At 46.5% G+C, this 14,095-nt stretch overlaps 1 long non-coding RNA gene across 1 annotated transcript in view; it reads left to right on the top strand.

Moving 5' to 3' along the window:
• Window positions 1-7,713: 7,713 nt before the first annotated feature.
• Window positions 7,714-14,095, top strand: part of LOC121025652 (uncharacterized) — a 21,287-nt gene continuing 14,905 nt past the window's right edge. Inside the window, exon 1 of the long non-coding RNA XR_005788115.1 lies at window positions 7,714-7,791. This is a non-coding gene — a long non-coding RNA (uncharacterized LOC121025652). The remainder of the gene's footprint in view (window positions 7,792-14,095) is intronic.

Below are 14,095 nucleotides of genomic sequence, written 5' to 3'. Positions count from 1 at the left end.
TTAGCCATTACGTGAAGCGTTTATCAAACACTTCTACAGGGCTTACTCCGGGCACGCGCTTTTCTAACTGCTTTACGAATGCTCATTTCTATAGCAATTAACCTATGTGACAGACCCGTGAAGTAGCCATTTCAGCTGCCCGGCCTGTTTTCCAACACCCTTCCATCAGGTGTGTCGAAGAACACAGACATTGCTGTACTTTGGCAAAGTACAACATGTCGTAGAACTTGTCCCAGCGGGCCAGGCCAGCAGCCTCTCTTCACAGACAGTTGTCAGTAGTATTCTTGGTGGGAGAAGTAGAGACCATAAATACCCTCAGGTCCGTTCAGATCGGCCTTCGGCATCAAATCCTTACAGTCAGCTCGGGTCGAGCTGCCAAACATTATTTAAAACCCACGCACGCCTGCCAGTTTCCGAGGCTTCGGGGATTTCGGAAGAGTGAGGGAATAACATTCCTGTCACGGACGCGGGGAAACAGCACAGACAAATTAACCACCTTCATTCACCAAGTCCGCTTTCAGTGGCGGATGTGGGTGCGAAACCCGAATATTCTGACTCCCCAGCTCCCCACTCTGGACTGCTTCACCCTGCGGAAGTCGGCCTCTACAACCGTATTCGCAATATGGGTAAAGCACAATATATCCGGAGCACAGCAAAGAATCTGGAGCCGCCGACAGCCCTCAGCAAGATTCCAGCTTATTCCATGCTGGAGCACGGGGTTAGCTTCCAGTCCCGGCTCTGCTTAAGAATGTGTGACCCTGGATGGTGCACTTGTGCTCTTTGAATTTTAGAACTGAGGCTGTGGCAGCTGGAAGAAAAGGGGACACGCTTGAGATATTGAGGGTAGAAAGTTCTGCGGCTCAGCGACTTGGGGGCAGGTGACGAAAAGTCTGGGATGGCTCGGGTTTCTGTCTTGGCGGTTCTAGTCACTGAGGTAAAGAAAACAATGAGGCAGTTTGGGATGAAGAACTAATTCCATTTGGGACAGAGTGTGAAGAGCTCACAGGGCATCCAGTGACATCCTGCCAGTCAGTGGAGAGGGTCTACATCAAAAATACAGACTGAGACTCCTGGGTGGCTCAGTCAGTTAAGCAACTGACTTCGGGCTCAGGTCATGTTCTCACGGTTCGTGAGTTCGAGCCCTGTGTCGGGCTCCATGCCGACAGCTCGGAGCCTGGAGCCTGCTTCGGATTCTGTGTCTCTCTCTCTCTGCCCCTCCCCTGCTCGCGCTCTGTCTCTGTCTCTCAAAAGTAAATAAACATTAAAAAAAAATTTTTTTAAATACAGACTCTTGGGGCGTCTGCATGGCTCAGTCGGTTAAGCGTCCGACTTCAGCTCAGGTCATGATCTCACGGTTCGTGGGTTCGAGCCCCACGTCGGGCTCTGTGCTGACAGCTCAGAACCTGGGGATTCTGTGTCTCCCTCTCTCTCTGCCCCCCCCCACTCGGACTCTGCCTTTCAAAAATAAATAAACATTAAAAAAACTTTTTTAAAAACTTGGGAAATTTGAATATGAACTGCTAGAGGATATTAGAGAATTGTTTATTTTGTTAGGTGTAATAGTTCTGTGCTTATGTTTGGTTTTGTTTTGTTTGTTTAAAGTTCTGACCTGTTAAAGACACTGTACTCTTTACAGCTGAATTCGTGGGATGCCTGGCATTCCTTCTGAAGGGTTCCAGTGGCAGAGCGCAGGATAGGGGACCCGTGAAACAAGATGAACACAACATTGAGAACCATTGAAGCTGGGAGATGGGTACACGGAGGTTGAGTATGCTCTTTTCTCTAGCGTGGTCTGTGTTTGAACATGCCATAGCAAGTTTTTGGAAAATCAAATGCACTTTGAAAGAAAGAGATGAAGAGCATTGTCACAGAAAGGTCTGGTAAGAGTAGACTTTGGCCTCACCATCTAGAGACCGTTGTAATCTAAAAGACCTTAGAGCAGTTTCAGTGGATGGGTGAGGCAGAAAACCACATTTTACATCAAAAGTGAATATACTGGGATGGGGGCAGGGAAGCATTGGGGCATGTCCAAGGGACATGGGAGCCGATCTGAAGGAGCTCCCCGTGGGCCAACTGGAACAATTTGAGCACAGATATATAACATAGTATCGGATTGTAAGCCACGGAGAAAAGAAAGACACACGAGTCCATACTGATAAATGAGCGAATAATAAATGAGAAGGGACAAGCCTTCCTTACGGAAGAATTTCAAAGATCTGTAGATACTGCCCCTTCCAAGAGGTGGCCCATACTCTCCCTTCCCCACTGAGTGGGGGCTAAACCCGTGACACAGGATAGAAAGGGAAAAAGTACAACTTTCAGTTCACTGTCTCCTAGCGCTCAAAAGTTAACATCACCAGTAATAAGTTCTGTGGTACCTTGTGCTACCTGATGGGATCTGATGTGACGAGAACCCGTAACCCCAGTCTCATCATGAGAAACACATCACATAAACCCAAACTGAGAGACAGTCTACAAAATGCCTGACTAGCGCTTTTCAAAACCCTCAGAGTTAGGAAAAACAAGCAAGGACAGAGACTGTCACAGGGGAGACTCAGGAGACATGACAACAACTAATTGCCATGTGGGATCCGGGATTGGACCCTGGAGGAGAAAAAGGATATTGATGGAAAAACTGGTGAAATCCAAATAAAGTCTGTAGTTTTATGTGTGTGTGTGTGTGTGTGTGTGTGTGTCAGTGTATTTATTTATTTTGAGAGAGAGAGCAAGCGGGGGAGGGACAGAGAGAGAGAGGGAGAGACAGAATCCAAAGTAGGCTCCAGGCTCTGAGTTGTCAGCACGGAGCCCGACGTGGGGCTCGAACTCACAGACCACGAGATCATGAGCTGAGCCGAAACCGAGCCAGACGATCAACCGACTGAGCCACCCAGGTGCCCCAAAGTCTATAGTTTTATTTATTTAACAGGAATGTGCCAATGTTAATTTCTTAGTCTTGACAAATGTCAACTTCTGCCATAGTTGTGTAAAATGTTAATATGGGAAACTGGGTGAAGAAGTACAGGATCTCTGTGATCTTTACAACCTTTCTATAATCTAAAATAATTCCAAAAAACACTTTAAAATAAAAATAGAAACGTAATATTGATTTTTGGTGATCGTATTTATACCAGTTACCCTTGCATCACCTTCCAAAGGGGGAAGATATATTTTTATTTTTCTAAAGGAGGCATTTACAAAGCCAAAGTGCCGTGAAATCTGACCTCTTGAACACGAGTATGACAGGACTGAAGGGAAAGCCAAGTGAGGATCCGACCTTTGTCAGGTGCCCAGCATACGTAGTGCTGGGCCAATTACACAAATTACCTGCCTTGTTTCTTCTAACAACCTGATGAAGCGTGATCCTCAATTTTCTGATGGGCAAATCGATTCAAAGTAAAAAGAAGTAACATGCCTAATGGCTGGGGGTTGGGTAGAAATGGGGAGTGACTACTTTTGAGGCGATGAAAATGTAGTTCTGGAACTAGATAGAGGTGGTGGTGGCCCAGCGCCGTGAATGTGCTAAATGCCACGGAATCGTTCACTTCAAGATGGCTGCTTTTGTGTTCTGTGAATTTCAGCTGCACGGAAGAAAATGTAACAAAGAAGACTGAGAAAGGATAGTGTGGGGATGGGAGGAAAACCCAAAGAGTGAGGTGCAGAAATCATCTGGTGCATAATATTTCCCAAGTTTTATGTGTTGACCAAAGACCAGTTGTTGCACAAAATGGGCATTCGTGTCTGCCGGAACACGAATATGCCATAGGACACACTTTGAGAACCACTAGTTCGCTGAACGAGGCCTCAATTTAACAAAGAGAGCAACGCAGGAGTCTTATTTGGCTACAGGTGCCCATGTGGCTTCAGGAAACCGAAAGAGAATCAGAGACCAGTTTGAGGAGCAGCTTGATTTGGACTCGGTCTGTTCCTTGAATGGGTAGATTTGGCAATATGGAGATGGCAGGGACACCCCTCAGGTAGAGTGACCAGCGAGGGACAGGAAATGCAGCTGGGTGTGGGAAACAGAATGTAGGGCCATCTGCCAAGCTCCCAAGATTCCCAGACCCGGCTGCAAGTTAGACTCCCTTGGGCCCTGCTCCTGCCAAGTACATCAGAACTGCTGGCCGTGGAGGCCCAGGCACGGGTATCTTTTTTTGAAAGCTCTGCAGATGATCCTGATGTACAGCCAGGGTTGAGCCCACTGGGCTAGACCCGCTTTCTCAAACATGGCGCCAGGACCTACTGATGTTCAGTTTGAGGTTTGGTGTTATTCCCTACCTCTCAGACTTCAACAAGAATCACCTGGGGAGCTCCCTAGAACACGGGGTTCCTGGGCCCTACCGCCGGATTCCGATTCAGCAGTCTGGGGTGAGGCCCAGGAACTTGCATTTCTATCAAGCCCCCAGGTGATGTTGATGCCACTGGGCCACTGACTCCACCTTGAGTGGCACGGAGGGAAGCCATGTGGTACAACAGTAGCGGACCAGTGAAGGGAAGTTTCCAGTGATTTGCTTAAGTACCTATAAGACAGCGGATGCAGGTGTTTGAACGGCAGACACCCGGGTTGGTGTCAGGGCAGCCGGCCGGATTGGTGAACACCCCACGGCTCTCCCTGCTCCCTAGCAAGTGTGGGGAGAAGGTCGTTGGGACCTGGGCCCGAGTGAGGCTTCGTGGAGGGGAGTGGTGGCTCAGAAGGGGGGGGGGGGGAAGGGCTCTTCCCGCCCGGCTGGGGAGGCCGCAGGCAACCGCGAGGTCTTTGCAAAGGCCCAGCCGGGTCGGAGCATCTCTCCGGAACACCACCTGCTCGCAGGCAGTGACAGCAAATGAGGACCAACGGGGCTTGGCCGGGGCGGCGGGGGGTCCGCAGGGAGAGGACGGATGGGGCAGAGCCGGCAACCTGCCCGCAGCCCCCTGTTGCTCCCCCTGCCAATCCATCACGGATCCGGGGGGCACCGCCGCCCCCCACCCCCAGTCCCGCGGCCGCTGAGTCGGAAGGACCGCCCTCTCTCATCTGGATTCACTCTGCGGCTTCCTACCCGCCTCCGCCCCCTGCGAGCTCTTCTCAGCAAGGCCCCGACGCAGATGCGTCCAAGATGCTTTTCTCTGCTTCATGTCATTCCGGGCGGGCGACAGCTCTGCCCCTCCTCCAGTGGCCCTCACTGCACCGCCAGGTCTGGTCCCCTATTCACCTTCTGACCCCGGTTCAGTCTTCTTGCCCCTCTCTCTTTTTGCTCTGGCCCCACCGAGCTCCTCTTTCTAGAAGCTTGCTACTCAAAGTGTGCCTCCTTGGGTCAGCGGCATCAGCACCTACTGGGAACCCACTGGAAAAGCCGTCTGGAGTCCTCCCCCCGCCCCACTGAATCAGAATCTGCGTTGCAACAGGGCCCCCTGGGGTATCCCTCCTGCCCCCAGGATTATGTGTTCATTTCCTTGTCCGGACAGCTTGCCCTCTATGTACCCACATAAATCACTCCCTCCCTCCTTGATCCACATGTCGTCTTCTCTATCTTGAAAACCTCAGCCCCTCCATCAGGGAGGCGCTCCTCTCTCTCTCTCTCTCTCTCTCTCTCTCTCTCTCTCTCTCTCTCTCTCGCCTTTATCTCCTCCAGAGCACCTCTAACCACGTGCTGGCCTTTGGGGAGCGGAATCAGGTGTGCAACGAAGGTGGCGGGGACTGCTGCTTGTTTGAGTCGGTCTTGGGGCGTTAATGGACTTGTAAATGATGTGAGTGTAAACCTTTCATTCGCTGGTTTGTGGAGACTTAAAACTGGCAGAGCCCGGTTCCCCACGTAAGGAGCTTGGGAGTCACCAGCGTATCCTAAAAACAAGTAAAAAGCTGAACAGACTGAAAAAATCAACGTGTCTTCTAGGCTCCGTAAGAAAGGGGAGGGGTGGGGGTGGGGAGGCAGGTGAACACGAGTGGTGGCTTTTCCACGGGCAGAGACCCCCCAGGCGGAAGGAAGCGTTGATGAGAACCCGTGTCGGGACAGGAGGACACGGACTGCTGGAGGCCTAGTGTGGACAGCTCCGGGGGCGAGGGCCAGACATTGGTCGTGAGATTTACCTCCAGGAGGTTGAGCAGATTTCCCAGAGGACGTGTGGCAGAAAATCAGGTTTCCGGCAGGGAGAGGCGGAAAGGAAGCATTTTTGAACGAAGCCAAGGCTGTTTTTCGCAGCAGGGCCTGCCTGCCCGCAGGGGAAGCTCGTTAACCAGAGCCTACCCTGCCGGGGTATTTTCAGAACCTCACTGCAGCCCTCCTAGCCCCGCCCCCCTGTCCTCGCCAGCACATCCCCCAAAGGCCCGTTTACGGCGGTTCCTTTTACCTGGCACACCATGTCCAGCTATCAGGAACAAAGGACCAGGCGTGGCAAAGGACAGAAAGGACGATTTGCAGAGATAAAGCAACCACCCAAACCAGACGTAGCAGGAGTGGTGGAATTGTCAGACCAGGAATTCAAGACAGCTGTGGTTCGTATGCACAGGCTCTGATGGAGAGACAGCACGCAGGAACAGATGGGCAACGTCAGCAGGGGAAAATCCTGAAAAAGAACCACGAGGAAATGCTAGCGATCAAAAACACCGGAACACAGATGAAGCGTGGCTTTAGTGGGTTTATTAGTAGACTGGACACAGCTGAGGAAGACCATCTCTGAGCTGGAGGATGTATCAACAGGCTCACTTGAGGGGCGCCTGGCTGGCTCAATCAGGTGAGCCTCTGACTACTGCTCAGGTCATGATCTCACAGTTCGGGAGTTCAAGCCCCACGTCGGGCTCTGTGCTGACAGTGCAGGGCCTGCTTGATATTCTCTCTCTGTCTCTCTCTCTCTCTCTCTGTCACTTGTGCCCCCTCTCTCTCTCTCTCTTTCAAAATAATAAACTTAAAAAAAAATAGACTCCTTGAACACCAAAAAGCGGAGAACAAAGACTGGGGGAGAAAAGAAAAGAACAACCCAGAACATAATATCCAAGAACTGGGGAACAACTAACTACAAAACGTGTTAGATACACATGGGAATACCAGAAGGAGAAGAAAGAAAGGAACAGGAGAGAGATTGGCAACAATAATGGTAGAGAATTGCCATCATTTTTGTGTCAGACGCCAAATTAATCAATGTCAGACCCCAAACCTCAGACCCAGGAAGCTCACAGAACACCAAGCAGGATAAATGCCCAAAACAAAACAAAACCACACCTTGGCAGATCATTTTCAAATGACAGAAAATCAAAGATAGAAAATTCCAGAAAGAAGTCAGAGGAAGAAAACACCTTACCTATAGAGGAACAAAGATAAGAATTATATCCAGCTTCTCAGCAGGCAAGCAAGGAGACTAGAATGAAATATTTAAAGCGTTGAGAGGAAAATCCCACCAACTTAGAATTCTGTAGTTGGTGAAGTTATCTTTCAAGCATGAAGGAGAAATAGAGACTTTCTCAAATAAAAGTTGAGGGAATTTGGGGCGCCTGAGTGGCTCAGTCGGTTAAGCTTCTGACTTCAGCTCAGGTCATGACCTCACAGTTCGTGGGTTTGAGCCCCGCGTTGGGCTCTGTGCAGGCAGCTTGGAGCCTGGAGCCTGCTTCGGATTCTGTCTCCCTCTCTCTCTGCCCCTCCCCCTCTCACGCTCTGTTTTTCTCTCTCTCATAAATAAACATTAAAAAATAATTTTTCTACAAATTGAGGAAATTTGTTGCCTTGCAGGAAATGTTAACGAATTCGGGCGGAAGGAAACTAATACAAGTCAGAAACTTGGACTCACACAGGGAAAGGAAGAGCATCAAAGGAGAAATCAGTCGAGGTAAAATAAAAACATTTTTTGTATTTTTTTCACTTCAAAGTTTGGTTATTTATTTGTTTATTTATTTATAATCTCTACTCCCAACATGAGGCTCCAACTCATGACCCAAGATCAAAAGCCATGTCCTCTACCCGCTGAGCCAGCCAGGTGCCCCAAACTATTTAATTCTTTTAACTAAGATTTGGTTATTTTAATGCAATGTCATTGTTTAAGATAGTATGGATATGTTAAGTGGTTTATTTCCTTCTTGAACAAAACACTGACGGCTTCTACCTTACGTGATAGTGTCAAATTCAAACATGACTGGCAATTTGTTGTTTTTAAACGTTTTCTTTACATATCTTGATAAGATTGTTTATTCTGGAACTTTAAAAAAAAATTTTAACATTTTTCATTTTTGAGAAAGAGAGACAGAGCATGAATGGGGGAGGAGCAGAGAGAGGGGGAGACACGGAATCCAAAGCAGGTTCCAGGCGCTGGGCTGTCAGCACAGAGCCCGACAGGGGGGGGTGGAAGGGCTCGAACTCATGAATGGCGAGATCATGACCTGAGCTTAAGTCAAATGCTTAACGGACTGAGCCACCCGGGCGCCCCTGGAACATTTTTTTAAAACACTCAAGTAGCTCAGAAACATCTCCTATTTGCTCATTCCTCTGGGCACAGCCTCCCACCTGTCCTGAAAATCTCTGTTCTCCCAGCTGGTGGTGGGGCTGCTTGATGGAGGTGATCATGGGAAAATGAGGAGCGAGCAAGCTTTGCAAGCTACTTGGAATTCTCTTCACTAGTATGATGCGATCTGTCCGGCCTCTGCAAGGTCGGATGTGCAGGACGAGTACTTGGCCAAAAAGCAGGATGCCAACTGGTGTAAAAATAGATTTTAAATACAATAGAATCTCTATAGGAAAGAGAAGTAGGTTATCTTCACATTCCCATTCTTGCTTTAAAATATTTGTATATATTAGTCGAAGAGCGACTTCAAAGTTGGTCTGCCCCGAGGCAAAATTCAGAATGTCTGAGTACATTCATTTTTGCCGAGTTACAAGTCAGGTTCTTTGGGAAACGCTGTGGATACATTACATCCCACCAAACCACCCAAACGGGAATGGATAAGTGATACAGTGTGCTAAGTCACACGTGAGACATTTAGGCCAAAGAGGATGAGGCCTAATCATGGGCTGAGAAACAATTCGGAAATGGGATCCTTTGAAAACTTGGCCCAACTATAAAGCAGAAAATAAAGCCCGTCATTTAACAGTATGTCCTTTTATTTCGTTTAACTCCAGTGTAGTTAACATACAGTGTTATGTTAGTTTCAGGTGTATAATATATGATTCAACAGTATAGCTTTTTTTTTTTTTTAATTTTTTTTTTTCAACGCTTATTTATTTTTTTTGGGACAGAGAGAGACAGAGCATGAACAGGGGAGGGGCAGAGAGAGAGGGAGACACAGAATCGGAAACAGGCTCCAGGCTCTGAGCCGTCAGCCCAGAGCCTGACGCGGGGCTCGAACTCACGGACCGCGAGATCGTGACCTGGCTGAAGTCGGACGCTTAACCAACCGCGCCACCCAGACGCCCCAACAGTATAGCTTTTTAACCTATCCAGCTACGTCTTTTGGAATCTAAATTCCAACAAAGGTCTTACTTTTTGGTTTTACTTGTACTTTTTTTTAAGTTAAAATTTTTATTGAGACACAATTGACATATAACATTGCATTAGTTTTAGGCATACAGCATAATTATATATATATGTATGTGTATATGGCAAAATGATCACCATAGTAAGTTTAGTCTCACATTCATCACCACACGTAGTTAACAAATTTTTTTTCTTGTGATGAGAACTTTCCAGATTTATTCTCAGGGGCGCCTGGCTGGCTCAGCAGAGCGTGCGACTCTTGATCTTGGGGTCATGACTTCAAGCCCCATGTTGGGTGTAGAGATTACTTAAAGTTTGTACCTTTTGACCCATTTCACCCTTCACCCATCCCCCCACCCCCTGCTTCTTGGCAATCGCCCATCTGTTTTCTGTATCTATGAGTTTATAGGGGTTTGGGGATGTTCTTTTTAATTCCACATATAAGTGAGATCATGTGGTATTTGTCTTTCTCTGTCTGACTTATTTCATTCAGCATAATGCCCTCAGGGTTTATCCATGTGGTTGCATATGGCAGGATTTCCTTCTTTTCGGCTGAATAATATTCCACTGTGTGTTCATCTGTCAGTAGACACATAGGTTGTTTCTATGTTCTGGCTACCATGAATCATGCTGCAGTGAACATTATTAGTGTGCAGATATCTCTTCAAGAGAGTAATTTCATTTCCTTTGGCTATATCCCCAGAAGTGGGATTGCTGGATTATATGATACATCTGTTTTTAATTTTTTGAGAAACCGCCATACGGTTTTCCAGAGTGGCTACACCAGTTTACATTCCCAGCAACAGTCCACAAGGGTTCTTTTCTCTCCACATCCTCACCAACAAGTGTTATTTACTTTTTTGATAAAAGCCATTCTAAAAGATGTGAGATGCTCTCTCACTGTGGTTTTGACTTGCATTTCCCCAATGATGAGTGATGTTGAGTGCTTTTTCATGTGCCTGTCGGCCACTTGTTTGTCTTCTTTGGAAAAATGTCTCTTCAGATCTTCTCATTTTTAATCAGATTAGGTTTTCTTCTGTTGGGCTGTAGGAGTCCCTTATGTATTTTGGCTATTAACCCTTTATCAGATATATGATTTGGAAATATTTTCTCTCATCCCGTAGGTTGTCTTTTCATTTTATTGGTGGTTTCCTTTGCTGTAAGCAGCTTTTTTTGTTTTATGTAGTCACATTTGTTGATTTTACTTTTGTTGCCTTTGCTTTTGGTGTCAAATCTAAAAAAATCCTCACCAAGACTGATATCAAGAGGCTTTTACCTCTTATGTTTTCTTTTAGGAGTTTTGTGGTTTCAGGTCTTACATCCAAGTCTTTAATACATTTAAAAAAAAATCTTTTTTTAATATTTATTTATTTTTGAGAGAGACAGGCAGACAGAGCACAAACAAGGGAGGGGCAGAGAGAAAGAGGGAGACACAGAATCCGAAGCAGCTCCAGGCTCTGAGCTGTCAGCACAGAGCCTGACACGGGGCTCAAACTCACAGACCAGGAGATCATGCCCTGAGCTGAAGTCGGACGCTTAACCCAGTTAGCCATCCAGGCGCACCCAGTTTTGTTTTTTGTTTTTGTTTTTAATTTTTTTTTTAATGTTTATTCAGTTTTGAGAGACAGAGGCAGAGCACAAGTGGGGGAGGGACAGAGAGAGGGGGAGACACAGAATCTGAAGCAGGCTCCAGGCTCCGAGCTGTCAGCACTGAGCCCGATGCGGGGCTTGAACCCACAAACCATGAGATCATGACCTGAGCCGAAGTCGGCCACTTAACCAACTGAGCCACCCAGGCGCCCCAGTTTTGTTTTTTTTTTAATGTTTATTTATTTCTGAAAGAGACAGGCAGACAGAGCACAAGTGAGGGAGGGACAGAGAGAGACGGAGACACAGAATCCTAAGCAGGCTCCAGGCTCTGAGCTGTCAGCACAGAGCCCGATGTGGGGCCAGAACTCATGAACCATGAGATCATGACCTGAGCCGAAGTTGGATGCTCAACCAACTGAGCCACCCAGGTGCCCCTAATACATTTTTCAATTGATTTTTGTGTATGGTGTAAGATTATTTTACTTTATTTTTTATATTTATTTCTTAATGTTCTTATCCTTAATTCACCTAACAGATCACAGTTTGCTCAAAATAATAATAGCAACAATGTATTCAATTACCTATACTTGTGTATATCTTATGAGTGTATATGCCTATGTATGCTTATGTATAAGTGAAATGAATGACAGCAATATTAGAAGAGGTAAAAGGGAGGAATTGGGATTATTTTGTTATTTTAAGGTACTCATACTACATTGTGTGGTATATTTGAAAGTAGACTTGGATTTGTTGTAAATGTATAATTGCAGACTCTAGGAAAACCACTAAAAAAGTAAAAAAAAAAAGCATAACTGATATGCTAAGAAAGGAGAGGAAATGGAGTCCTATAAAATGCTTAGTTAAAACTACAAAGGGTAGAAAAAGAGTAGGAGGTTAAAATGGGAACAAGGAAAAAGCGAAGCACAAATTACTAATCTCAGAAATGATATTCACTACAGATCCCATGGAAACTGAAAAGATAATAAAGGAATACCCTGAACAGCTCTGTGCCCGCAAATCTGATAATCTAGACCCAGTGGATCGATTCTTTAAAAGATACAATCTTGCAAAACTCACACAAGAAGAAACAGAGTATCTGAACAAGCCTATATCTGTTAAAGAAGTTGGATCAGTAATTATAATCTTCCAAAACAGAAAGCACCAGGCCCAGATAGGTTCACTGGTGTATTCGACCAAACATTTAAGAAAGAAATTATTCCAAGTCTTTGCAGTCTCTTTCAAAGGATAGAAGCAGTGGGAATGTTTCCTCACTCATTCTATGAGACCAGCATTACCCTAATACCAAGACTAGACAAAGGCACTACAAGGAAAGAAAGCCACAGGGGCACCAGGTCCGACTTGGGCTCAGGTCATGATCTCACGGTTTGTGAGTTTGAGCCCTGCATTGGGCTCTATGCTGATGGCTCAGACCCGGAGCCTGTTTCAGATCCTGTGTCTCCCTCTCTGCCCCTCCCCTGCTCACACTCTGTCTCTCTCTCTCAAAAATAAACGTTAAAAATTTTTTTTAGAAAAGAATACCACAGGCCAATATGTTCATGAGCACAGATGCAAAAATCCTCAAGTAGGAAGATCCACAGAGATGGCAAGTAAGCATGTGAAGAGATGCTCCACCTCATATGTCCCCCGGGAAATGCAAATTAAAACAGTAATGAGATACCACTACATATCTTTGAGAGAATGGCCAAAAGCCAGAACACCAACAACACCAAATGTTGGCAAGGACTTGGAACAACATGAACTTCCCTACACGGCCGGTGGGAACGCAAAACGCTCCAGCCACCTTGAAGCACAGTCTGGCAGCTTCTTACTAAATTAAACATACTCTTACCATCTGATCCAATCATCATGTTTCTCAGTATGTACCCAAGGGAGTTGAAAACTTACGTCCACACAAAAGCCTGTACATGGATGTTTATAGCAGCTGTGTTCATAATTGTCAAAACTCGGAAGCACCCAAGATGGCCTCCAGTAGGTGAATGGATACATAAACCGGGGTCTGTCCAGGCAGGGGAATATTATTCGGTGCTGAAAAAATATTGTTGAAGCCGTGAAAAGACGTGGAGGAACCTTAAATGTATATTACTAAGTGAAAGAAAACAATGTGAAAAGGTCCATACTGTGTGATTCCAACTATATGGCACTCTGGGGGCACCTGGGTGGTTCATTCACTTGAGTGTCTGACACTTGATTTTGGCTCAGGTCATGATCCCAGGGTTCTGGGATCGAGCCCCATGTCGGGCTCTGTGCTCAGCGTGGAGCCTGCTTGAGACTGACTCACTCTCTCTCTCTCTCTCCCTCTCCACTCCCCCTTCCAGGCACCCCCAGTGGTATGTTTTTTATAAAGGATGAACCGACACTGACACATCTTCACACTACGTCCATAGTTTACCTTAGAATTCACTCTTTGTGGTGTATATCCGATGGGTTTGGACAAATGTATAATGACACGTATCCATCATTAGATCAAGCCCCGTGTCGGGCTCTGCACTGAGCATAGAGCCTGCTTAAGATTCATTCCCTCTCTCTGTCTCTCTCTCTGATGGTGCCTGGATGGCTTAGTTGGTTGAGTGTCTGACTCTTGATTGCAGCTCAGGTCATGATACCAGAGTCCTGGGATCATAAAGTCCTTGAGATTTTCTGTCTCTCTCTGCCCCTCTGCCCTTGTCCCCTGCTCACACACTCCCTCTGTCTCTAAAATAAGAAAACAGGGGCACCTGGGTGGCTCAGTTGGTTAAGCATCTGACTTCGGCTCAGGTCATGATCTCGCAGTCTGTGAGTTTGAGCCCTGTGTCAGGCTCTGTGCCGACAGCTCAGAGCCTGGAGCCTGCTTTGGATTCTGTGTCTCCCTCTCTCTCTGCCCCTCCCCCACCTGCACTGTGTGTGTCTCTCTCTCAAAAATAAAATAAAAGCATTAAAAAAATTAAGAAAAACAAAAAAAGATGGGGTGCCTGGGTGGCTCAGTCAGTTAAGCATCTGGCTTTTACTTTCTGCCCAGATCATAATCTCAGTTTCATGCGTTTGAGCCCCACCTCGGGCTCTGCACACTGACCATAAG

Source organism: Herpailurus yagouaroundi, unplaced genomic scaffold, assembly GCF_014898765.1.
Source record: "Herpailurus yagouaroundi ecotype Mexico unplaced genomic scaffold, PumYag 67690, whole genome shotgun sequence".
Lineage (NCBI taxonomy): Eukaryota > Metazoa > Chordata > Mammalia > Carnivora > Felidae > Herpailurus > Herpailurus yagouaroundi.
This window is presented reverse-complemented; position numbering and strand designations above follow the sequence as displayed.